Raw genomic sequence first — 25,590 nt, 5'->3', positions numbered from 1 at the left:
GGTAATTGTGCATTTTTGTACAATGATTATCTGATTTTGCTCAGTAAAGCCTTATCTCATGCTTTTAGTCTCAACTCAAGAGGTTTTTTTGTGTGTTTCTCCCTCACTTCTGTGTTGGGAAAATAGGTTAAACTGCTGGCTCCGTTTAACCTGTTGTTTTTTGCTTTACACCATTACTGTTTATATAGATGATTTTGGTTTTCTTTAGAAGACTGAACACATAGAAGACAGCATTTCCCAGTGTTTGTCTAATATGTTGAACAATGGAAGAGGACTCCACACTCTTTGGGCATGACACATGCTTTCCTGGGAGAAATGGAATAGTAGGTAGGTATTCTTCACCATGAGAGTGGTGAAGCCCTGGAATGGGTTGTCCAGGGAGTGGTTGAGGCTCTGTCCCTGCAGGTATTTAAGACCAGGCTGGATGAGGCTCTGGCCAGCCTGATCTAGTGTGAGGTGTCTCTGCCCATGGCAGGGGGGTTGGAACTAGATGATCCTTGTGGTCCCTTCCAACCCTGACTGATACTATGATACAGATGGCAAAGTGCAGGATGGGGTTATACAAGTGAAATCTCACTTTTAAAGAGAGGGCAGGAAAAATAAACTTGTCATAGCAGTTTGCTTCAAACAGTTTTGATTCGTTCAGTGACGGAAGCAAAATCCTTTCAGGATCAACTGGTTCCACAGTAGAGGTTGTAAAGTTCCACAGAACAGAGCAGACCAGGAGGAAGCAATAAATTGGCTCAGCTACTTCCTGCCAAAATCTATATCTGGCACTTGGCCATAGTCTACCACTGATCAAAGAGAAAACCTGTTAAAATTAATCCTGAGCTTTATTGAAAAGTCAGTGGCAATAGATGCCCCTTAAAGAATGGAGATATCAGAACTGGCAAAACCCTTTTTCACCTGAAAAATGGAAAACCTGGGCACCTTTCTTTTTTTTTTTGATTCTTCAGAAGGGACCCTTGCAAGACAATACCTCACAAATGGACAATAATCATTGGATACACAAAAGAAGCTGGTTTCTTCCTTGAAGCGAAGGAAAAGTTACTTTTTCACCTAGCTGTTTTTTTCACCATGACATGCATATGCAATGGGATCAAGAAAAGAGTTTGATGGAGTTGTGGCCAAAAAAAATTGTTTATTGTTTTTAATCATGTTGATAACTTAATTCCTTCTAATTCCTTCCAGGTAATAGTTTTATTTTTGTTTTCATGTGCAATGAGGAGCACCAGAACAAGGGGACACAGTCTCAAGCTGTGCCAGGGGAAGTTTAGGCTTGAGGTGAGGAGAAAGTTCTTCACTGAGAGAGTTGTTTAGCCATTGGAATGTGCTGCCCAGGGAGGTGGTGAAGTCACCATCCCTGGAGGTGTTGAAGAGGGGATTGGACATGGCACTTAGTGCCATGGTTTAGTTATCAGGTCTGTGGTGCTGGATTGGACTTGATGATCTTTGAGGTCTCTTCCAGCCTTGGTGATTCTGTGAGTCATAATATGACCTGAAGGAAATACTTACAGTTAAGTAAAAGTTAAATAGCTTGGTGAAATAGCTTTCTGTTTAGAATTTGTATGGTATTAAAGGTGTCTGTAAAAGTGGTTGCAGCCAGGAAGGGGTCGGTCTCTTCTCTCTAGCACCAGCACCAGAACAAGAGGACACAGTCTCAAGCTGCACCAGGGGAAGTTTAAGCTCGAGGTGAGGAGAAAGTTTATCACTGAGAGAGTCATTCATCATTGGAATGTGCTGCCCAGGGAGGTGGTGGAGTCACCATCCCTGGAGGTGTTCCAGAGGGGATTGGATGTGCCACTTGGTACCATGGTCTAGTCATGAGGTCTATGGTGACAGGTTGGACTCAATGATCTTTGAGGTCTCTTCCAACCTTGGCAATACTGTGATACTGTGGTTTACAAATCTGGAAGGATCTGTAGGAGCTAACAAACTAATTAAAAGAGATATAACAGTGTAAATTATCAGGCATGCAGCAGAGCTTTAATACTGGTTGATGGATGTAACATGAGTCTCTCAAATCTAAAAGCCTTCATGACCTATCCACATCTAATCTGTCATCTCCTAGGCAGGACTAGGAGGTCAGCTCTTACCTTTCACTAGCCTTGGATATTAGCTACTGTCATTGACTAGTTGCTTTTTCAGACGAGCGTTTTTCTGCTCTCTCCAATTTCACTTGTCATTTGAAACATCTTCTTGTAAACATAGGGAAAGAAATTCTCCTCTAAAAGTCTCTTTAAAAGTTACTTGACAGTGATACCCTGGCAAACATGCTTAAAAAGATAAATGCATCTTCTTCTGGGCTGAGACTTGTGCTCACAGTTTTGACAACAAATGTCTTGATTTGGTTTGGGTTTTTTTTTTTGGGGGGGGGGGGTATCTGCTGGCCTTCTCATTGCCCAGCAGTGTTTTGTTTCATGGCTAGAAAATGGTGCAAAGAAAATTCAAAATATAATTAGACCTTTGTGGTTGTTTTAAGGGTGGAGTAGAAGGAGGAAAAAAATAGAAGAGAAAAAAAAATTACCAAAAAACCCCACAGAGTAGTGGTCCTGTGACATAGCTTTCAATAAATCTCTCTCTGTTACAAGGAGTGTAGTTTTCTTCCCAAATTTCCCCTTGTCACTTTTTTTTTCATTGCAGGCAATCTTCCTGCAATTTTCTTCCCATCCTCTCCTTCTCTGGTTATTCTCTTCCCATTTAGGATGAACACATGCATCCAGTACAGATGCTGACCTGAAAAGCAAGGTGTGATATTGTTCTTATAACCTTGCAAAGTCTGAGACTTCCTCTGCCACAGGGCATAGACTTTTTTTATCCACTGTGTTATACTCTTGAAACTTCATTTTATCTCTGGGCTTGTAATTTATAGTTGCACATGAAAAAGGCAAGTATCAACCTCTGCAACTCATTCAATGCTCTAACAGTACTCAGGGTAAGAAGAAAAATATAGGAGCAGAGCCATGCAGCCCTGAGGAGAAGCCCTGGAGTTTACATCTGAACAACATGACACAGGTAAATTGGAAGTAAAATAAGGTCCTCAGATGCCTGGGACCCTGGCTGGCTTCTTGAGAAGCAAAAAGGCTGGAAAGAGGAAACACAATGAACATAAGCTGGGCCAAGAGTAAGATGGTTGTGTGTTAGAAAGGAACTCACAGTTGGAGAGATGGCTTTTTAATAGGCTACATTAATGATGCATTACTGTGCTATTCACAGTCAAATTATCCAAAAGAGGAGACAGAGGATGTGGAGGTGGCAAAGGAAGATAGTGATGGTAAAAGAAAAAGGGAAGGCAAGTTTCTGATCCAAAAAGACTGCCTTTATCCCAATTAAATTGCACTGAGAAAGGTGTATTTTTCCACCACAGAGTTGCTAGGTTCTGACTTACACCCCCTGCTGAGAAAAGCAGGGTGAATGGGAGCAGGCATTGGCAGAGCTCAGACACTGAGGTATTAGCAAATCAAAGTTTGAAGTCTTCTGGTTGCCAGTATTTGCAGATAAGGCATACTGCTGAATAATAAAGGTGTTTTATTCTGTACTAATAGAAAATACCCTCGTGAAAAAAAAACAAACCAAACCAACAAACCACTAATTCCTGGGTAAATGAGAGTCTGGCTGCCTATTATGTCATAGTAAAAGGGCTTGAGAACTCAAGAAAGGTATCAGAGTTATCCAAACCAGAAACTATGGCTACAGAAGAAGGACAGAAAAAAGAGAAAGGGTAATGTGCTAATTTTTGAATGTGGTCCTAACCTAGACACTGCATGCCACAAATCCTGCCTGCCCGCAGCTTGCATCTGACATGCCTAAGGCAATGCTCCCTGAGAGGGACTGCAGAATTGGCTGTGCTACCTCTGCCTGAAATAAGTCTTCCTTAGCAATAATTACATGAAAAGCTCATCTGTTCTTCTCTGTGATCTCAGTGTACTGTTGTAGCCTTTGGGAAAGGTTGTGATACAGCGTGAATCCTGGCCAGTACTTAGTGTTGGGGTTGGACTAGGCTAGACTAGGATGGTGGCAATTCCAGGTCTTTGAATCCACTCCATTGTACCACTAGCGTGTCACTGACTCTATCAAAGGTCCAGAAGCATGAGAAGATAGAAACTGCTTCTATTTTGCTGTAATTTACTATAGGAAAACAGATCTTTTCATGTTCCTGTTTACAATTCTGAAAGCATATGGATTTCTCTGTCAGCATAGCTTGAAATAATATGGATTTTTTTTTTCCATTTAACTTGCATATTTCTCTAATTATTTCTTGTTGATCTGCCTGTACTCTGGGGTTTCTGTTGCTCTAGTGTCTACAGCCTTCTGTCATCCTATTCACACACAACCCCAGTGCCTCATAAGAAGGCGTTTCACTGAGGCTGAAGAGCCTGGCAATCATTTACATATATCTCTGCAGCTTTACTCTCCAGTACTCCTTCTTTGTTTGTCATATTGATTTTGTACTTGCAGTCACACCCTGGCCTTGAGTAGGCTGCATGATTATGTGTTGTTTGTGTGGCAGTACTGCCCCGTGGTGATGACAATTCAGTCAGAGAGCTGGACCCTCGACAAATGTCCAGCTGGATGGATAAACACTGAAGGAAGGCTGCCGGAAAAACAACTGTCAGAACAGGTAAATTGGATGAACCGTCCCACACAAACACCTGGCAGGAGAAGGTCCCATTGGCTTAATTATAACAAAGAGGAAGTCAATGCTGATATAGTGAAGAGGTGAAAGGTTAACATAATGATTTTAATGAACTTTAGAAAGGAAAATAAGCTAGATTTTAGCATTGCCTCATTAAAGGAGCATAAAGCTACAAAAGATTGGCTGTGTTGCAGGGTCTTGTCCCTGGCTATGTTGTCCTGTTGCCCCAGTCAAGAGAGCTCTGACACTGTGAGCCCTTTGGCCGTGTGAGATATCTATCTTTTTGTAAATAACATGAAATCACTGGAGAGGAATTAATATTTTATTTTCTTTCTCTGCAAGAAGAAAAGTACTCTCTTGGAAGTCCTGCATGTGTACTTTGGAGCCTTCTGTGCCATGACCTGAAAGACTACTCCAAAACTGAGCGTGCAGCTCAGACCTGCTGATGTCAGTGGGGCTTATGGGACAGAAGGAACACATTATAATAACTTCTCTGCTTTCTTTTTCACTTCAGGCTTGTCTGTAAAGAGGAAAGGTTTGTCTGGTTTAGGTCATAGGTATCTGAGAAGACACCTTTTCTTCCCTGTGTAATACTGCAGCCATTGAGATAGCCTGCCAAGGGTTCAATCACTGGATTGAACCATCTCAAGACTTTCATCTATGTAACCGGCTTCCTCTGATCAAGTGGAGTCCACATCACATCAGTGTGCCTGGAAACAAAATGCAGTACTCAGTACCTGATGCCACAAATGGTGTTGCTGTGTGACTGTGAGTACGATTGTGGTCTCAAGCTGCAGCAGAGGAAGTTTAGGCCGGACATTAGGAACAACTTTTTTCAATGAAAGGGCTGCCAATCATTGGGACAGGCTGCCCAGGCAGATGATTGAGTCACCATCTCTGCATGTATTTATGGCTGGTGGTGGGATATGGCTTAGTGATGGACTTGGTAGAGTAGGATTAATGGTTGGACTTAAAGGTATTTTCCAACCAACATGATTCTATGTGCTTGTCAGTGTTACAAAAGCAGATGTATTTGTATGAAATTGTCATGCCCCACTTCAGCTGAGGTTCGGGACACAGCCAAAGGACACACTCATAGTTGCAGCTGAGCAGAATGATCAAAAACTCTCAAGCCAGTCCATGACAATTTCATTGCTGCCCTATGCAGCTCCTAGTGAATATGAATAGCAGCTAATCAGGCTGCACAGTTTCCCCACTACACACTCAGACTTCTGACAGTAGAAAGAAGCTGTGCTGCAGAGAACCTGACCCTACTTGCGTGAAGGTCTTTGCTCTTTGCAATTAATGGCAGCCTGCATTTTGATGGTTTTCTGCCGAGCCACTTCTCAATGGCCAGAACTGCAGGAAGAAAATTGCCTCGTAGTGGATCAGCCATCTTTTTGCTGGCCATTTTGTGGAAGGAAAGTGTGTGTGGCCCTAAAATCCACTATGTACTGAGCAGGGGTAACCTGTTGTGCTCAGTTTTTAAACTGTTTTCTGCTTTCTTTATGTATCACTAATCTTGATCAAGTTGGTTTCCTGCTTGTGGGTGAATCATCTGAGATGCAATTATGAGGCAGAGATCTCACTGAATGTTATGCTGCATTTTACCATCAGCTCTGTTTGGAATCTAACTTAAAGGCTGCCAGCTGGGAAATCTAATTTTTCCATTTACTTCAGATGTGTCCTTCATAGTTAGTTTAGTTGATAAAGCATCAGCTGACAGAAAAACAACAGCTCAGAAGGTATTAGTGGCAGCAAGCTCACTGCTGGCTGTCTGCTGGCTGCTAGTAATGCAATGACACATCTGTGTTTTGGAGGATGGGTATGGATAAGTGAAGTTCTTACCCAATTACATACATATTTGACAATGCTCTTTTCTAGTCCAGTTTGGTCTCCAGGGCTGGAGAGGTGTTGGTTTGGCCTTTGTGTGTGTGTAGTTTTATTTTCCCTTTTTTTTTTTCCCCTCCCCCTCCCTTTTTTTCCTTTTTTCCCCCCCTCCTTTTTTCTTTTTTTCTATTTTCCTATTTTTCTTTTTTTTTCCTGTTTTTATTTTTTCCTTTTTTTCTTTTTTCTATTTTTTCCCCGTTTTTCTTTTTTCTATTTTTCTTTTTTCTATTTTTCTTTTCTATTTTTCTTTTCTATTTTTCTTTTTTCTCTCCCCTCTTTTTCTCTCCCCTCTTTTTCTCTCCCCTCTTTTTCTCTCCCCTCTTTTTCTCTCCCCTCTTTTTCTCTCCCCTCTTTTTCTCTCCCCTCTTTTTCTCTCCCCTCTTTTTCTCTCCCCTCTTTTTCTCTCCCCTCTTTTTCTCTCCCCTCTTTTTCTCTCCCCTCTTTTTCTCTCCCCTCTTTTTCTCTCCCCTCTTTTTCTCTCCCCTCTTTTTCTCTCCCCTCTTTTTCTCTCCCCTCTTTTTCTCTCCCCTCTTTTTCTCTCCCCTCTTTTTCTCTCCCCTCTTTTTCTCTCCCCTCTTTTTCTCTCCCCTCTTTTTCTCTCCCCTCTTTTTCTCTCCCCTCTTTTTCTCTCCCCTCTTTTTCTCTTTTTTCCTTTCCCCCTCTTTCCATTTTCTTTTTCTCCTTTTTTCTTTTTTCTTTTTTCTTTTTAAATTTTTTTGTTCTCCTTTCTTCTTTTTTCTAGATTGATTTTCTCTCTTAACCTGACACATTTTCCTATTAATTAAATTGGAGTGATTTTTACATGTAAACTTTCAGGAGTCCACCTAAACACCACACTAGTTTGGAAACTCCGTCATTATGTTCAGATCACTGTTCTGCAACTGTCATTCCAAGGACACGTTAATTTCCCCAGCTAGTTCAAGCTTAAAAAAAACCCCAAAAAGTTACTGAAAAATAATGGCCATAGAAAAACATATACAGCTTATGCATGTTCTGAATGCCTGGAGCTGCCCTGATTTCAAACTCATGATTCACTTCAGCTCAAGCTGTGGAAATCCCAGAGGGCATTTGTTAAATACTGCATGAGCGATGTAATTTTACTGTGTACCTCATTAACAAAATGCCATGGGAAAGAATTAGGGAAAAGAACCTGGTGCCATCTCTTTACTCCTTTTATTTCTTATTTCTAGAATTGTCATATCCAAAGAACTAATTTATAAGTGATGGAATAACAAACATGTTAAATTGCAGCAGGACAATCTCGGTCAAGTGGTGAGGAAAATTCTGGCAATCTTTTCTACTTCAAGGCCTGTGTCTCTGAGTGTGTCTTGCACTTTCTCCTTGCCCAGAGTGTGGGTGTGTATGTATGAATTTGTATATGTAGAGACTGAGAGAGATCACTTTTGTAAGAAATTACAGCATGTGCCTTCCACACACCAAAATAACACAACACACAGACAAAACCCCATGCCCCACTCCCCAAAAAAACAAACCAAACACCAAAACCAATCCAAAAGACTTAGTCTCAAAATTATTAAAGCTTTCTATTAGTCCTAGATTTCTAGTACTGTATAATAGTAGAGTAAGCAATCAGGTTATACAAATAATAATTTTCTTTTATCCAGAGTTATGAATCTGTATGCATACCTCATGATGCATAAGAATGTCAGTCAGCTTATCTTGCAAACAGTCTGTCCTTAGCACACAAATGCTGGATCTGGTGCAGATGTGTCTGTGCATGCCACAACACCAATATATCATTTTTGCTGCATCTAAAGCTTGCAATTTCATGCTTAGTACTTGGCATTGTAACCATGGTTATCTCCAGTTAGATGCAGCATACAGAAGCTTCAGCAGATGGGTTTTTTTTTTTTTTAACTTAGACTTACAGCAATCAAAACACAGAAAAAGACCAGAATCCTAAATATAGATGTGTAGAATGAGATAGATGTAACAGTATTATTTACTACATGATACGTAGGACTCAGACTGTATTGGAGGTGCTTTTCCTGTAGTTTCTTGCTAAGCTAAGAGGACTTCTAAGCCATGTGTAAAAGAAATGAACTTCTTTTTCTGGGGGTATTTTCCCTATCAGAGTAGAAGGCAGGAGGCTGTCTTTTCTCTAGGTGTAGGGTTGAAGCGACACATTATCTGCAAGCATGCTTGCTTTCAGAGAATTGGCTACTGTATTTCTATTTTTACCTTTAAAATGTCTAACATGCTTTTCCTAAGTTTTTTGGAAAGTAATAGGGACTCACAGCTTTGATTTCAGCCTAGAATTTCCCAGGTTTTTATGGGACTCCATATGGTTGTGTGTGTTGAGCAGAAAGAGTTTACAGCAGGACGAATGAAGCAGATGACCACTGCGTCCTCACAGGTTGAAATAGATTTATGCAGCTTCTGAGGAATGTGCATGACTGTATTTTTTTTTCCTGAACAGTGAGTGGTTATATGCCTGGTCTTAAAGTTTGGACCTCACAAGAGCTCAGAATTTTCTGTAAACTCAGTGTTTTCTCTGAAAATTGTAATAGTATCGATCCTTGCCCTAGAAGAATTTTCTCTTTAATGTGCAGTTTGTACAGCCTGAGTGCACTGGATGTTTTCATTAGGAATCACTGGGTACCATGCTGTAGACAATAAACATTTGCTGTGCAGCAGCTAGAGAACATTTGCTGTCAGGAACAGAATAGAGGCAAATTCAGTAGAACTCTCCAAGCCTCCCAGGCAGGTCTGTTACAGAAGATTCTTTGTTCAGAGCATGCTTCCAAAGTAAAATTGGATTATGCTCTTAAATTATGATGCCTACTGTAAGGAAGAAGGCTGGATTGGGCATTATCTTGGCCTTTTAAACAAAAATCATTAACTTCATATTTGTTATTTTATGTATCTCTTCAGGTCCTGACCTGGTAAATGGAGCCTGCTCTGAAAATGGTTCTTAATGACTGGTGCTGCTACCCACCATACCTTATACTGTGAGTGCCCTACTGTGACAGCATACTCAGACTGACTGAGACCCAGAGTATATTGTTACAAACATGACTCCAGGGCCAAGACTGAATTCCAGAAGTATTTGGGACCCCTGGCATCAGTCTGCCACAGAACTTGTGCAAAGAGATGGAGAGCATGTGCTGCCTCCCAACAAATGAAGGCGCTTGTCAGCCTTCAAAACAGCTGGCAACTGGGCATGCATTTAACCTCCGCGGGGCTGGAGAGCCAGCACACAGCATGGGGAAGAGCAAAGTAGGAGCTGGGGCACTGGAAGAGACATGAAAAGATGTTAGACTAAGTGGATCTGACCCACTTGCAAACATGCATGAGAAAATCAATAAGTACTTCACCTAAGGCCATAGACAAAGAGTAGTTGTGGTGTCTGGAAGAGAAATGTGGCACTCAAAAGCCCTGCTTAAAGAAACCAAGCAGAGTCATTTTGCTGCTTCAGAATTATGCTTAGGGTTGAATATTGAGTTTGAATTTAATGCAGCGCTATGAACAAGAGGAAATGCCAGCTACAGGAGACACAGATAAGAGTTCTGCCACAGCTTGCTTATGTGCAAAACCCCAGAAGGAAATGGGAAATTCTTTTCAGGTTTGGATGTGTCACTTTTCAATGTGGTGCATACAGCAGGTCCAGCCCTGCTGTATTTCTGGAGATGAGTCTCTTATTTGTGCTGTGGTATGAAAGCTAAAGGCTGCCTACACCCTGAAGCCTCTATGCTAAACAATGCGGTGCTAAAACAGGAAAAAGCTGTTCCCCTCTTAAAGAGCATACAGACTGAAGTATAACAGTACATCTCACAAAGTAAGAAGGGGACAGCAAGGGGAAGGAGCAGGGGAGTGAGAATGTTTCCATGTAGAGCACAAAGGAAATCTTCAGGATTCCACAAGGATAACATTTTCATCATTCATTTATTAAGACATATGCGTCTCTAAAGTGTTCTGCTAAGTATCTGCTTACCCTTAGAAAGTGCCAACTGTAATCTCTGTTTCACCTCATCTGAAAAATTAAATGATGTAGGATTTAAAAACTCAGCAGGTTTTAAATTAAGCAAAAAAAGTTAGACATTGTATGTTGTGTCCAATGGGCAGTCAACACCACAACAAGAGGATACAGTCTCAAACTGAGCCAGGGCAAGTTTTAGATCAAGGTGAGGAGAAAGTTCTTCACAGAAAGAGTAATTGGCCATTGGAATAGGCTGCCCAGGGAGGTGGTGGAGTCACCATCCCTGAAGGTGTTCAGGGGGGGATTGGACGTGCCACTTGTAGTCATGAGGTCTTGGGTAACAGGTTGGACTTGATGGTCCTTGAGGTCTTTTTCCAACCTTATGGATCCTATGATTCTAATATGTCCTGGAGACAAACAATTAATTTTTGGGGGGTTAGATTAAGGTGAAATGCAATAGGAAACCTGGGCTGGAGTACACTTTTGTGTTCAGATACTGAAATCAATTACAACTACCTCTTTTGTGCAGCCTCTCTGCAATGGCAAGAAGGTGTTGACACCTTCAGATGAATTTTGCTTTGAATTTTTGGATTTATCTGAACACAATTTTCAAAGCATATCTCAGATCATGCAGCTTCAAATAAATCAAAAGCCAAAAGCCTGCAAGAAATCTTGTGACATGAAGCAACTGAGTTTTGCACAGATCTGCTTGCCATCTAAAAATAGTTTAGTTTCATCTCTCTCCAGAATCTCCTGCGATAGCAGAAGGAGCAATAAAAACCCAAGACACATGCAAGAAGCTAAGTCAGTGGCTTGAAAGGCAAGCAAGGAAAAGAGACACTGTAACTGTGGTGTGAACTTTGCCTTTCCTTGAAATGGCATTTAGGTGCAGTGAATGTGGTATTTTCTGTAAATGGATTATCATGCACACTCCTAAAGTTGTATACATGCCCTCTGTGAGTGACTGGGTTTGTACCTGCTGTTCAGCAGCACACTAGGGTTTTATTTTCTTCCTTTACAAAAAGAGGGAGGTGGGAGGGAAGTGGAAATGCGGTAGAACAACAGAACCCAAAAGAGTGAAGGAGAAATGTTCACTAATTTTAATAATAATAGCCCTCTTCCACAGGTAGTTCAGTACTGAAGCTGTTATGATTTGAAATAGCTTAATTTCATTGTGAATCTGAAGCAGCCACCACAAAATTAATCCCCCCCACTGCTGAGTAATCCTTCTTCCCTCATTATTTACACAGCAGCCCAAATGACATTTGCTGTCTGGCAAGCACATGAGAAGGTGAGTCACCAGACTGAATTCACCAAGCACTAGGGAGAGAACAAACCAGGATGACACAGGAAAAGAGATCTTCTGTAGCCCAATGTTCAATGTAAGAAATGCTTCCCTTTCATCAAGCTGATCTCCTTTGTCTCTTTTATTAGTTCTTTGAATACATTTCAATTCTGTAAGCCATCCCTCACTCATCTATTTTTAACATTCTGCCCCAGATTTGGCCGATGCTTAGGCACTTTTTGAACCCTAAGTCAGCTGACTATTGTCATGATCAAAGTTGGGCCATGCATAAGTATATGCAGGAGCATAACTGATAGGACTAGGGGGAATGGGGAAAAAAATAGAAATGGGTAGATTCAGATTGCATGTTAGGAAGTTGTTCTTCACTGTGAGGGTGGTGAGACACTGGAACAGGTTGCCCAGGGAGGTGGTAGGAGCCTCATCCCTGGAGGTTTTTAAGGCCGGGCTGGATGTGGCTCTGAGCAACCTGATCTAGTGTGAGGTGTCCCTGCCCATGGCAGGGGAGTTGGAACTAGATGATCCTTTAGGTCCCTTCCCACCCTAAGACATTAATCTTCTCCATTCTCCTGTTACAGCCACTTGAACTGCTTTCTTAATCATTGTCATAGTAAGTTTCTATTGATGATTTCCCACTTCTGCTTTGACTAATCATCTGTCCAACTTACTTTAGTGTAACAGAACACTTTTGTGTTATTTTGCTATGAATATACTCTACCTACTACAAACTTATGTCAAACTGGCAATTGTTTGTTCCTCTAGGCAGACTTTCTGGAGGATTTTAATTTGGGTATTTTTCAAATTCTGAAATAAATTGTCCCAAATCATACTCCAGAATAGACAGGACTGATTTCAAATTTAATTTAATTTGATTTTGAAATTATTTTATGTTTTCATTGTTATCTTCCCCTTCTTCTCCCTCTTTCTTTCCCCTTCTTCTCCCTCTTTCTTTCCCCTTCTTCTCCCTCTTTCTTTCCCCTTCTTCTCCCTCTTTCTTTCCCCTTCTTCTCCCTCTTTCTTTCCCCTTCTTCTCCCTCTTTCTTTCCCCTTCTTCTCCCTCTTCCATCTCACTTCCATAACACCCGGGAATTTTTTTGTGTTCTGCTACTCTTTCAAGTAACCAATGGCTCTATTAACTAGTCTCAGTGACAGGAAACATCTCTGCCAGTCAACAGGCAGACCACATTTTTAGCCCTTGCACACCAAGTTCTTTACACTACAACTCACACACTTAGTTACCAGTAATTGTCGAATTCCACACTCATCATTAGTCTCTACATTCAGATGTAAAACACATCTCAAGAGCTAGGTCTTTCCTTGCAGTGTCACTAATAAGATACCTGATATTTTTGAGCATTCCAGAGAGCCATGGAAATGGGGAAAACTATTTGGTTTTGAAGAGCACGGGTAGCTTGTGTAGTACTTAAACCAGATTTGTATCCTTAGCTACGCAGTCATCTCAACTTCTACGTGAAATGTGGCAGTTTAATGCTTACTTCACATTACAAAACATGAGAATTTAAAGCCACATAGCACTGTGTTACATGGGCAAAGTCCTCAGGCAATTTTTTATTTTGCTACTTATATTGAAAATTAGCTGGAGCCATTTCCTGTGAGAAGGCAGCAATTATAACTTTGGATTGATGGGTTTATGACCAAGCTGAAAAATTTAGTTAATGTAGCCAGACTGCTAATTACCCAGCAAATATCTTAGACCTTGATCCTTATTGCTATGGTAATCCTTTTACTATAACATTAAATCAATTAATACTTTTTTTTCCATGCAGTTATATTTCTATTAAGTCACTGTGGGGTTTCACAGTGCTGTTCAGATAACTGCATTGATGTGTATATCTAAAGAGTTCCTGACTGGCATTAAATACAACAGGCAGCAGCAATAAATCATTAAAGCTGCATCATGAAAAAAGTTATCTGATGTAGAGTAGGTAGGTTTGCAATTTGGAGAGCCTCAGTTCAGGTGAGGGGCAAGACAGTGCTGGGGCTGCAGAATTTCAATCTCATGATAGTGCTAGGGGTGTTTTTTTGGTGGATTTTTTTTGGGAGGGGAGGGTTGGTTTGGGGTTTTTTTTGGTGCTCTTTGAAGTTATCTGGAGAATGAAAGCTGATTGCAAAATGGAGGTTTGTTGTCTTCACCACTTCTGCTTTGCATAGTTCATCTGCTTTCAGTTATCTTAAAACTACATCTTGGAAGGAGCTGAGCTGCTAGGCTGGTATTGCTGCATTGTTATTTTCTTTAGATCCCCACTGGTCTGTAGTTCTATCTGTATATTTTATCAGGTTGAGGACAAGTGAGTGGTCAGTCCTGCACAATCAGATAAAAGAGTGAGATTAGGTACAAAACTTTCTTATTTCCATATGAAAACAGCGAGGTCTTGGCATGAGCAGTCAGCAATGAAGTGTAATTGGCTGGAAGATGACAGTCGGAGCTGAGCAGATTCATCTTGTTTCCCTAACTTAGACTGTTTCAGGCATTCTAATTCTGATTGCTTTATTTCTGGAAGCAGCAAAAAAAAAAGGCAAATGAATTCTGGAAGAGATGAGAGCTGATTAGCTCTATAGCCTTTGTGCAGAAAATCCCAAACTTGAAATCCCTCTGCAGGTGGGCGCTGCAGGTATTGAATCTTTTACCAAATGGATCAACTAACATAATGATTGATGATTCCCTTATGCTGAAAACTCTGCAAATAAAACTTTGAAGCAATGTGATATATAGACAAAGCATTCAGACAATTTTAACTACTGTGTGTTTAGCTCTTATACCAGAGGATTAACCTCTGAACCTGCAAATAGGGCCTAGCAAAGGCCACTAATTGTATTTTTGTCTTATTTAATAGGTGGAGGACAGAGCAATGGAAAGTGACTATCACATCCTCCAGGCAAAACAGGTAAATCTCATTTATGGATTGAGTTTCTTCCTGGTGACCATTCTGACCTGTGTTTAATCCCAGATGTTGATGGATCTGACTTGATAATCCTCACAGAATGCTTCCACTTTAGGACACTCAGATTCTACACGTGCAGGAATTGTTTGCACCATGTAACTGATAGGGAAATAGTACTAAGGTTGACCACTAACCTACAAAACTGATCTGATGGTTTTCCCCATGTCTCCACCAACTTGCACTGCTAATTCTTAGGGAAGAGCACCTATGCATTGGAGGTAGAGATTCTTTACAAAGTAAGTGCGTGTCTAAGAGAAAAGCATCTTGAACAAAGCAAATGGTGCAAACTAAGATGCTGAGAACTGTGTTTTCCTATTGCTGACAGCAGCAAAGGGAAACCTGGACATATCTATTAGTAAATGAACCACTTTGATGGCTCAAGGAAGCAGATTAACTCAAAGATTAATAGATAATACTTAGCAATTTTCTTGTTGGTGGACATTGGTAGTGAATGTTAGATGCAAACCCGATTTAAGTCCTCAGAGCCCTTTCTAAATGGTATAATCAATGCCATTAGGTACCATGTTATCACTAATTCTGATGCTAAGCTCTTATACATCACAGTGACATAACATTTAAATATTTGAAAATTATTTTCTAGTTGAAGTATGTTTGTGCCTATGAACTTGTGTTCATAGACTCATAGAATGGTTTGAGTTGGAAGGGACTTTTAAGATCCAACCTCCCTGCCACAGGCAGGGTCATCTTCCACTAGACCAGGATGCCCAAAGCCCCATCCAACCAAGCTGGGATCATAACAACAGCTTTCCAGTTTTACAGTAGGTAATAAGTTCAGATATTGATGTGCAATTCATCACGGGAACATTGCACTGCTTAATCATCTTCCTGTGGGGGTGTTGAGACAAAAAGATAAAAAGTCCTGTCTCAGTGTATCTATTTCTCCACAGGGAAGGACACAATACTGCTCTCCAGCACAGACATGCACAGATGTATTACAGCTGCGTTCATGCTGAGGAAGGTAGTAGCATAAATATTTCAGTAGAAAACCCCATTCCTAACAGAAATAGCACTGGTATAACTGCTGCATGCATGCCACACTCCACTGACAACAGCACTTTCCTCATTCCCATGATACCAACATTAATAATAGTGAAGTCCTTTGGAACTAATGTGGCATATGAGTGTAATTCTGAAGGACAATCACCTCACTGGCTGGAGTTAATCTGCAACAAGGTGATCAGGGCAAATGGCTGTGTTAAGAGCAGTGCAAGTAAATGCTGTGGATAGAAATGGATATATCTTCCCTGCTCCTCATTATTATGTCACTCAGACATATACCAACTTACAGTATCAATGGGCTATTTCAAAGGTTATCAAAACTTCATCCTGGGTTTAAGTGTTCTGCTGGGTCCATAATCTGTTTTAGAAGTCATATTTGTGAAGGTTTTGACATTTTTAGTCATGTTCTATTCCTCATTCTGGAACACCAAGTAAACGATCTAGAGTAGAATAGAATAAATTAAACTAGGTTGGAAGAGACCTCCAAGATCATGGCGTCCAACCCATCATCCAACACCATCTAATCAACTAAACCATGGCACCAAGCACCCCATCAAATCTCCTCCTAAACACCCCCAATGATGGTGACTCCACCATCCCCCTGGGCAGCACATTCCAATGGGCAATCACTCTCTCTATGAAAAACTTCTTCCTAACATCCAGCCTAAAATTCCCCTGGTGCAGCTTGGGACTGTGTCCTTTTGTTCTGGTGCTGGTTGCCTGGGAGAAGAGACCAGCCCCCACCTGGCTACAACCTCCCTTCAGGTAGTTGTAGAGAACAATAAGGTGTGCCCTGAGCCTCCTCTTCTCAGGCTAAGCAACCCCAGCTCCCTCAGCCTCTCCTCACAGGGCTTGTGTTCCAAACCCCTCACCAACTTTGTTGCCCTTCTCTGGACACACATATTTACCCTGTTTTAGTGATGAGGGAAAAAATTAGGGAGAAACCCTGCAACATATTTTATTGTCTTAAGTATTTGTTCCTTTTTTCTTAAAAAAAAAAAATCCTTTTTTTTTTTTTTTTTTCATTCCTTCTTCAAAGTTCTTTCTGTGGCTTTGTGCCCATTTCTATCACTCTTCTCTCACTCTGCTTCTATTCCACAGTACTCCACCTTTTTGGATGGTACAAAGGTAAGTATTTCCGCTCATACTACAACTCTGAAACACCTGCTGGTACTGTGCCTGCAATGTTTTCTGTTCTATTCCATTTGTCTGAGAATTCACCTCTTGGAAAAGTGTTTTGCTATTAAATGGATGTCACTAATGGGCTAGCAACGGTGTACAGCATGGCCTAAACTGCTCCTGTTAGTGTCAAACAGTAAGGGCGAAAGTAATTCAACTTTCCTTTCCAGTTGCTGAGAGTATCTCTGGAAATCACAGTTCTGAGGACTCCTTGAACTTGAAAGGATAGCAGGCAAGCTGATTATGGCAATTGCATATAATTTTCTAAAACACAGCAGCCGTAGACTGTACTCACATCAATGAAGAGAGTACAAGTAGTCTAACTCTCATTTCAGCCCATTACATTTGCTACAGGTAAAATGCTTCATCATGGTCAAAGAAAATGCTGCTAACACATACTGACATTTGGTGAAGGTGTTTGGGATTGACATGAGATTCAATGCCTGTAACTTCTGTGTCTTCTGTAGGATCCTCTGGATGTACACTGAGAGACAGGAAATGCCTCACATGCTCGTCTTGTGTGAGGAGTTTTTCTGAGTTTCTGGTGTAGGTGCTCTCTGGATCATCTCTAGAGGTTAATAGAGGAGGCACCTGCCTTTCTGCATTAATTGAATGCTTAGGCTCTTAAAAGGAATGATGCCAAAGGACTTTGTGTCTCACCTGTGTTTTCTTGACTGGAAGGAGTAAATAAGATGTGGTGTCACATCTTATGGGATGGGTTCCTTGTTATTCTTCCTGTTTGATGTAGTAGAAATAGGAAAATGCTGGATATCTGGAGAAGGCTGGATATCACAGTATCACAGTATAACTTAGGTTGGAAAGGACCTCGAGGATCATTGAAGTCCAACCTATCAACATGGACCCCATGACTAGATCATGGTACCGAGTGCCACGTCCAATCTTCTCTTGAACACCTCCAGGGACGGCGACTCAACCACCTCCCTGGGCAGCCCATTCCAAGGATGAATGACTCGCTCAGTGAAGAACTTCCTCCTCACCTCGAGCTGCACCCTGGCACAGCTTGAGACTGTGTCCCCTTGTTCTGGTGCTGGTTGCCTGAATACATAAGAGGGCAATACCTGAAGCTCAGCTTCAGCTTCATTGGAACCGCACAGAAGTAACAGTAGGTCTTGTACTGTTGCCTTAAAAGGTGAAGTTCACGTCCCAGCTTCCTATTCTTCCCTTGGGCCCAGATGAATTCCTGAAGAAAATGTGTTATATAACCATTTGATGTCAGTTTAAAATTTATCCAAGAAAAAAAAAAGCTTTTCTACTGCTATATAACTTGCATAAACAAATGGTATAATAAATTTTTCAGTGGACTTTTCCACCTCACCAGAATTTTTTAAAACTCTTTGGGGGGGGTCTTCATTTTGGTAATCTGTCCATCTTTTCTAGCAAATTTCTTTTGCCAAAGCAAACAAGGACACAGTTTCAGATCTGAAGAAGCAACTGGTTTTGTTGGTTTTGAAGGAAAACAAAGGGTTATATATATTAAAGATTTAAAAGCAGACAACTGCGTGAAATTCTTGGAGAGCTGCATACAATTACCCTGCCGCACTGAGATAACCCAACTTTAATCGTGTGGAAAGAGCTGAAGAAGTGTTTTATGTCACTACTAACAACTAGGAAGTTTGGGAATAGGAAAGCAGGAGCAATCTCTCTAATCTGCAGTCTGTTGGCTTTCTGGGGTGTGTATGTGCTTTACGGTTGCTTTCCTTTTGCGTCAGTAACCTGTGCCTGTAAAGTCCATTTTGATGATTATTTTTCAGTGCTTGCAAAGGGATGTGCTTTCTTGGCTTTATTTTTTTGTTGTGTATTTTTTTCTGTTCTGCATGCCCTCTACACTGTTATCCACGCTGAGCTGATTTACCTGCTTAGAATAATGTTGCACATGATGCTTGAGATGCTGAATGTTTAATTACATCCCTACTCAGATGCTTCTCTTTATGGAGCAGCAGAAGCTATAAAGCATCTATTTTTCCAGTGTGGATTCTGACAGCAATAAACCCATGCTTATGATAGGCTGTAGTAGCTATTTCAAAGTGTCAGAAATCATTCCAGAGATGGGCTGACGTTTTAGATCCAAGCCCACCATGGGTCTTGTTCCAGGAAGCAGACTTAATCCAAACCACATGTAAAGAACCATGTCTGAGGCAGTGATTCATGCTCAGTTCAAGATTTCTTTGGCTTTTATACTATTTGTTGCCAGTCAGGTTTTGTTTTCAGCTGGTACTTTGTATTTTTAATTGGCTGTTGTTCCAATTGATATATACATATATTTTTAATTATGAAATCTAAGTATCTTATGTAGCAGGATAAAGGAGAGAAGGCATCTTCTGGTGTTCACATTCCTCTGCTTATGGGTTATCAGGCTTTCAACTTCCAAATTACTGTGAAATCTGAAGAGCCCTTGTTATGCCCATGTTGTCTTTTGATTTTCTAGCTCATTTGGTTCTGGTTCTCCAGCTCATGTCTCCATTACATGCCCAACTTTCAGTCTCACTTCTGTTTTGTGATTCAGGACAGGCCCTCACCTCCATTCCCCTCACACGTGAATTTGTTTTAGAGAAGTGCATGGTATTACCCTCCTCCTCTGGGTTCTACCTCAGTAAATTTGACTATGTCAATGAGAGAATGAAACCCAAGTGCTTAATCAGTATATTGATTGCTTTAAACATGAAACAACAGAGCCTTGACAGAACTATTACAATTGTAGTTGTTAACAGTCTCAGGCTGCACCAGGGGAAGTTCCGGCTGGAGGTCAGGAGGAAGTTTTACACAGAGAGAGTGATTGCCCATTGGATCTTGAAGGTCTCTTCCAACCTGGTCTGGTCTGGTCTGGTCTGGTCTGGTCTGGTCTGGTCTGGTCTGGTCTGGTCTGGTCTGGTCTGGTCTATTCTATTCTATTCTATTCTATTCTATTCTATTCTATTCTATTCTATTCTATTCTATTCTATTCTATTCTATTCTATTCTATTCTATTCTATTCTATTCTATTCTATTCTATTCTATTCTATTCTATTCTTCTCTACAACTACCTGAAAGGTAGTTGTAGCCAGGAAGGAGTTGGTGTTTTCTCTCTAGCAACCAGCACCAGAACAAGAGGACACAGTCTCAAGCTGTGCCAGGGGAAGTTTAGGCTCGAGGTGATGAGAAAGTTCTTCATGGAGAGAATCATTCGTCATTGGAATGTGCTGCCCAGGGAGGTGGTGGAGTCACCATCCCTGGAGGTGTTCAAGAGGGGATTGGACGTGGCACTGGGTGCCATGGTTTAGTCATGAGGTCTGTGGTGACAGGTTGGACTCGATGATCTTTGAGGTCTCTTCCAACCTTGGTGATACTGTGATACTGTAATTAATTTATCTATATTTGTAATTTTGAATATAGGGCTCACAATGAGGCCTATGCCAAACCCCATATTTTCAACCTCAGAAAAAAAGTGAGTTTTCTTCTGCTTTATAAATATTTAGATTTGTTTTCTGATTGTCTTTCAGTAACGAACACACATGAAGTAAGCAGTACGGTAAGAGGAAATTCAATACTTTCCACACTACTTTGTTTTTTGGTGATTTTTTTTGTTGACAATACCTTTTGTGATGGTGACAGAAGCCAGCAGGAATTAAGAAGAACAAGGTGTCCATAGGTTAAGGGTTTCTTCTTCCCTTTCAGTTTTGTTAGGAAGGAAATACAAGTACCAATGAAGGAAATATAAGCACCCATGAAATAAAAGAGAAATTCAATTTTCCTATCAGATAGGCATCAGGAAGTGATACTAAAGACAAGGTCATGTTGCTTCCTGAAGTCATAGAATCATAGAATCAGTAAGGTTGGAAAAGACCACAGAGATCATCAAGTCCAACATATTATCTAATACCTAACACCTCATGACTGACTAAACCATGGCTTCAGAAGCCACATTCAATCTTTTTTTGAACATCTCCAGGGATGGCGACTCCACCACCTCCCTGGGCAGCACATTCCAATGGCAAAATCACTCTTTCTATGAAGAACTTTCTCCTCACCTCGAGCCTAAAGTGGTTGTAATAAATTCTGCATTATTTTAGGTCAACTTAACAAGCCTTCATCTTAGATTAGATATATTACTACTAGGCCTTCATGGAATCAGTTTTTACTTTCATATGGTAAAAACCATGTTGTCTGGCACGTGGCTTGCCTGTAGCCTCTTTGTTCACTGCCAGCAATATATGTGTATCATATTTCTGCAGATAAACTCAGTATTCCTGAAAGTCTGCACAATATACCCTTTGCAGTGCTTTTAAATGTCTGCATCTTAGAAATAAACAGACTATGCTTGCTTCTCTGTATTTTGTGATATGCAGCACCCTGCTAGGACTGTGGCATGTGTCACTAATAAATTCAGTGGCAAACTACATTTCCTACATTCTCCTCAGCTACAAAATCCTTGTGAAGCATATAACTTTAATAGGAAAATGTTTTTCAACCAGCATGCACACGCAGGAGCTAACTTTTGCCATAGGAAAGTGTTAAACAGCACCATTTTCACAAACACTTTTCACATCTTTCTAGTTGCAAAAGACTATCACCTGCTTTGTATGGCGTACAAAAAAGACTATTGCTCTTTACCTTCCAGGCAGAGCAGCAGGGGATGCAGAAAGTCTTCTTTGTCAACTCACTCCTTGGCATCTGAGATGAAAATGATGGGTTTTTTACAACCTATTTACCAAAAAAAGAGTAATGATAGAGAGAAAAAATATGAAACATTGATGCACAACTCACATCAGGAAAAAATGTGTTATTGTCAGAGCAGCAACATCAGGAAAAAAAAGCTCTATCAGATTTAGAAGATCACAGTGAAGCAGTAAAAATCTGGGGGAAAAAAAAACCAACACAAAACAAACAAACCAAAACACACACACACACACACACACAAAAACCCCCAACCATAACCAGGTAACACTTCTGGGAGGAATTCTAATAAAGAGAGAAAGGAAAAACACACAAATAGAGAGAAACTGAAAAGCTAATGGATGTGAGCAAATGGTTTTTCCAGATCTAAGCACATAAAGGAATTAATATCCTCCAATTTTCCTTAACTATGTCTGTAGCTGTAAGCACAGGTGAGACTGAAAGGAAAAAAGTGAGGGGAAAAAAACTGTCCTGGATACAGGAAGAGAAATATCAGTGACAGATTTGCAGTTTAATCAGATTTTGCTAACCTGGGTCACTTGGATCATAAATTATTTGAAAAAAAACCCTTCTCACAAGTCCTTCTTTAATTGCTTCCACTGGCAAAGCTGTCCTTAATCTGCTGCTGCCTTCCCCATGGCTTTGCTACAATGCCATTTCCCCAGCACTTTGTTAGGGCCTAGGGAAGTCAGGTTGTTGCTTTATGGCAGTAGATACAGGGATTTAGGACTTCTAATCTCATTCCTGGTTTCTTCTGGAACTCACTCTCTCTTCCCTTTCCCAGCAATCAGACCCCCATGGAAAGAGTATTTCTACTCAACTGCTGTCATTGCAAGGGGATCAAGAGTCACCTTAGCTGCCTTCCCACCACCACTAATGCCCACATCCCCCTATCATCAACTCTTCTGAATTCTCCTTTTAACCTCCAGCCCTCAAATATGTCTCCTTTCAACTTAGTTCTCCTTTATGCCTCTATGAACCACACCACTCTGCCTTTCAGTATGATACATACACTGCAGAACAAAGACAAAGTGGAGTCATCTCTGTTCTCAGGTGAGGCTAGGTAAGATGCTTTGCATTTCATCAGCTGCAAAGTGTGTACTGATCTATCTGAGCTACAGCTGGGTAAAGGTCATCATCTTACCCATCTTTAGTCTCTGATACTTTAAAACTGGCAACATTCAGCAAGGACACCTTGCTGGGAGACCACTGGGATGGGAAGAGATCCACCAGGACGTGCCCACATGCCTTTTTTTTACATACAGTAAGTATGATGTCTCTTAGTAAAACTGAACTACAGTGCTCCCTGATGCATGTCAGTGTGCTTTCAGTCTCAGTTAACCTTTGGTTCTAGCTGTGACATTGCCAATACAAAATATGATTAACATGATTTTTATTTTGTTTTTCCCCCAGGAATCTGGTATCTTTTTCATTGTCTCTTGTCTCATTTGGTATCTTTTTCATTGCATCTCCTCTCATATGGTATCTTTTTTCATTGCATGTCCTCATCAACTCAACTTTAGAAGCTTCAAATTAAGAAGTTAGTGAATGAGCATCCTGCTCTTATTGAATATTCATCTTCATTTTAAGGTGTAACCTAAATTTCAGTGATATACTTAGAAAGTTTTATGTTGGATTTCATGTATTTCCACCTGTGTTAAAATAATCCACCTCAAAGGTAAGCAGCTGAGCTCCTAGATATACTCAAGCCACAAAAATGCTCTCAGTGACTTGCAGGATGTATTACTTTAAGTTCCCTACTGTAACATATGGGCAAGCCTGGAAATAATGATTCTTTCCAACTTGATACTGGGTACAAAACCAAGATAAAGAGCACAACTTATATAAGTTCTTCTTCCTAAGTTCCCGTACAAGTGGCTCCTTGTATGAAATGACCCCTTTTAGGTGGTGCTCTGAGGGGATTCAGATTTTCCATCTTTTTGACCTACTCTTCCTTCCAAGTTAGCAAAATCTACAAAAGCTTTTTCCATTTTAAATGTCTTGAATTGATTTTTTAAATGTTATTATTTTTTCCCAAATTTCATGTGTTTTTTTTTCTTTTAAGCAAATATTCTCTATTTTATAGCAAATATTCTCTATTTTATAGCAAAATTTAATGAGACAACTGCTCTCTTATTTTTTTTTTCCCCAGCTACATTTGTCTTCTTGCTTTGTCTTGTGCATTGTGCACTTGTGCAAGGTTTTACCTTACCACACACAGAACCACAAACAGCTCAGTGACCTCTTGATGACAAAGGGTTTGGAACATTGTAGGACGTTTCAAAAGTGAAACCTTAATGTTCTAGGAAAAGACTTTTCTGACTTAACAACCTAAAAATGAAGATGGCTGCTTGAGTCGTAAGGCTCTAAAAAGGTATGAAATGTAACCCCCCCACAGACCTTTACAGATAGTCAAACACACTCATGCAGTGAAAGCATAGGTTTCAAACTGACAATTCTTGCAGGTTTTTCTGTAAATTGTTTTGACTAAAAAAAAATGTCTTCTCAATGGAGATTGAAGCTTACTGAAACATCTTATCCGTGTTTTCCCAAAGAATCCACTCCGGTAAGTGCATCCACCAAACACTTTAAAACTTGTCAATCTGCTTTCAACCTCACCAGTTCTTTTGAACTACATGCACACAATAATTAATTTCTTAGTCCTCAGCCACAATCTGTTTATACCTTCAAAAGGTCTTCTCTTGGTATATTCATACTGCAGCTATAATGCTATCTTCAGCTGTTTGGGGATTTCATATGACCACACATCATTGCTGTTGCAAAGCTTATTTTCCATAACATGGTGGATGATGGTCTGTGGTTAAAAACCTGCAAATATTGTGTGGTTGAAACCACAGCCCTGATATGACTTCTTCTGGAGCAACATGGTTCTACATGGCAGGAATCTCTTTTATGGGTGATCAAAATACTGCATAGTAGAAAATGTGTCAAGTGCATGTGTTTAGCACCAAAAGCATTGAATTATTGTTTTTCTGATGCATTTTATCATTAGAAGGAAGTGATATATCATGCTATTTAAATATTATATATTATCCTGTTCATAATAAGGACAAGACTACAGACTGCCAGAAGAAGAACTAGCTGTAGGTGCTGTATGAAGATAATCTCTTGGCCCACACTCAGGTGCTACACCAAATGAAGCCAGCTCCATCACAGGAGGCACAGAACTGCCTCCTGTGTGTTTTCAGCTTCCATACATTCTTTTTTCCTCACAGCTGAAAATTAGATACTGCAGGTCTCAGATGATGTAAAGGCCACTAACTGAAAGCATGCAATGAATAATAATGTTTACAGTTGTAGCCAGAGAAGAGACCAGTTCTAGAATATATCTATTATTTTTCAGATAAGACTTGGTTAGTGAGAACAGCACAAGTTATCAATAATTATTTATACTCTGCAAACATGACTATTCAAATTTCATGGTTTGTGGTCTGTGCATAATTTAACAAGCAACTAATCTTCACATTATTGCAATCAGTATGTACACATCTTGCAATATGGCATTCTTGTGCTGAGCAGTATGCAGGGGAAGATATTTTCTCTTTCCTGTATATTCCTGGAATGAGGAAAGGAGGACACCAAAGTAAATAATTTTCTGCCTGGTTTCACTCAAAAGCTGCTGTGGAATCTGCTGATAGCTTGAAAAGAGCTTAATAAAAAGTTGGAAAAGAAGAGATTGAATAGGATAAGTAATAAGAACCAAGGTGAAGAGAAACTCTGAAAGATAAATCTAGTGAAGTATGCCGAGCTTTGACAGAATCCCTTGAATTAGATGGCTCTCAAACCACTTCAGATGAATGTGGACCCTGGAGTGCAATTTGCAGTGATATCAAATTGATAGAAATTGTTTTTCTATAAAGCACCTTGGAACGTTAGCTTTGATTAATCTGAGCTAATTATCACAGCTAACAAAGCATAGCTACAAAAGCAGCGAAACCACAGCCACGGCAAAGTTCACAGCTTCCTC

The sequence above is a fragment of the Melanerpes formicivorus genome, unplaced genomic scaffold (genome assembly GCF_026170545.1).
Source record: "Melanerpes formicivorus ecotype bairdi unplaced genomic scaffold, bMelFor1.0.p_v2 SCAF_40, whole genome shotgun sequence".
Classification (NCBI taxonomy): domain Eukaryota; kingdom Metazoa; phylum Chordata; class Aves; order Piciformes; family Picidae; genus Melanerpes; species Melanerpes formicivorus.
This window is presented reverse-complemented; position numbering follows the sequence as displayed.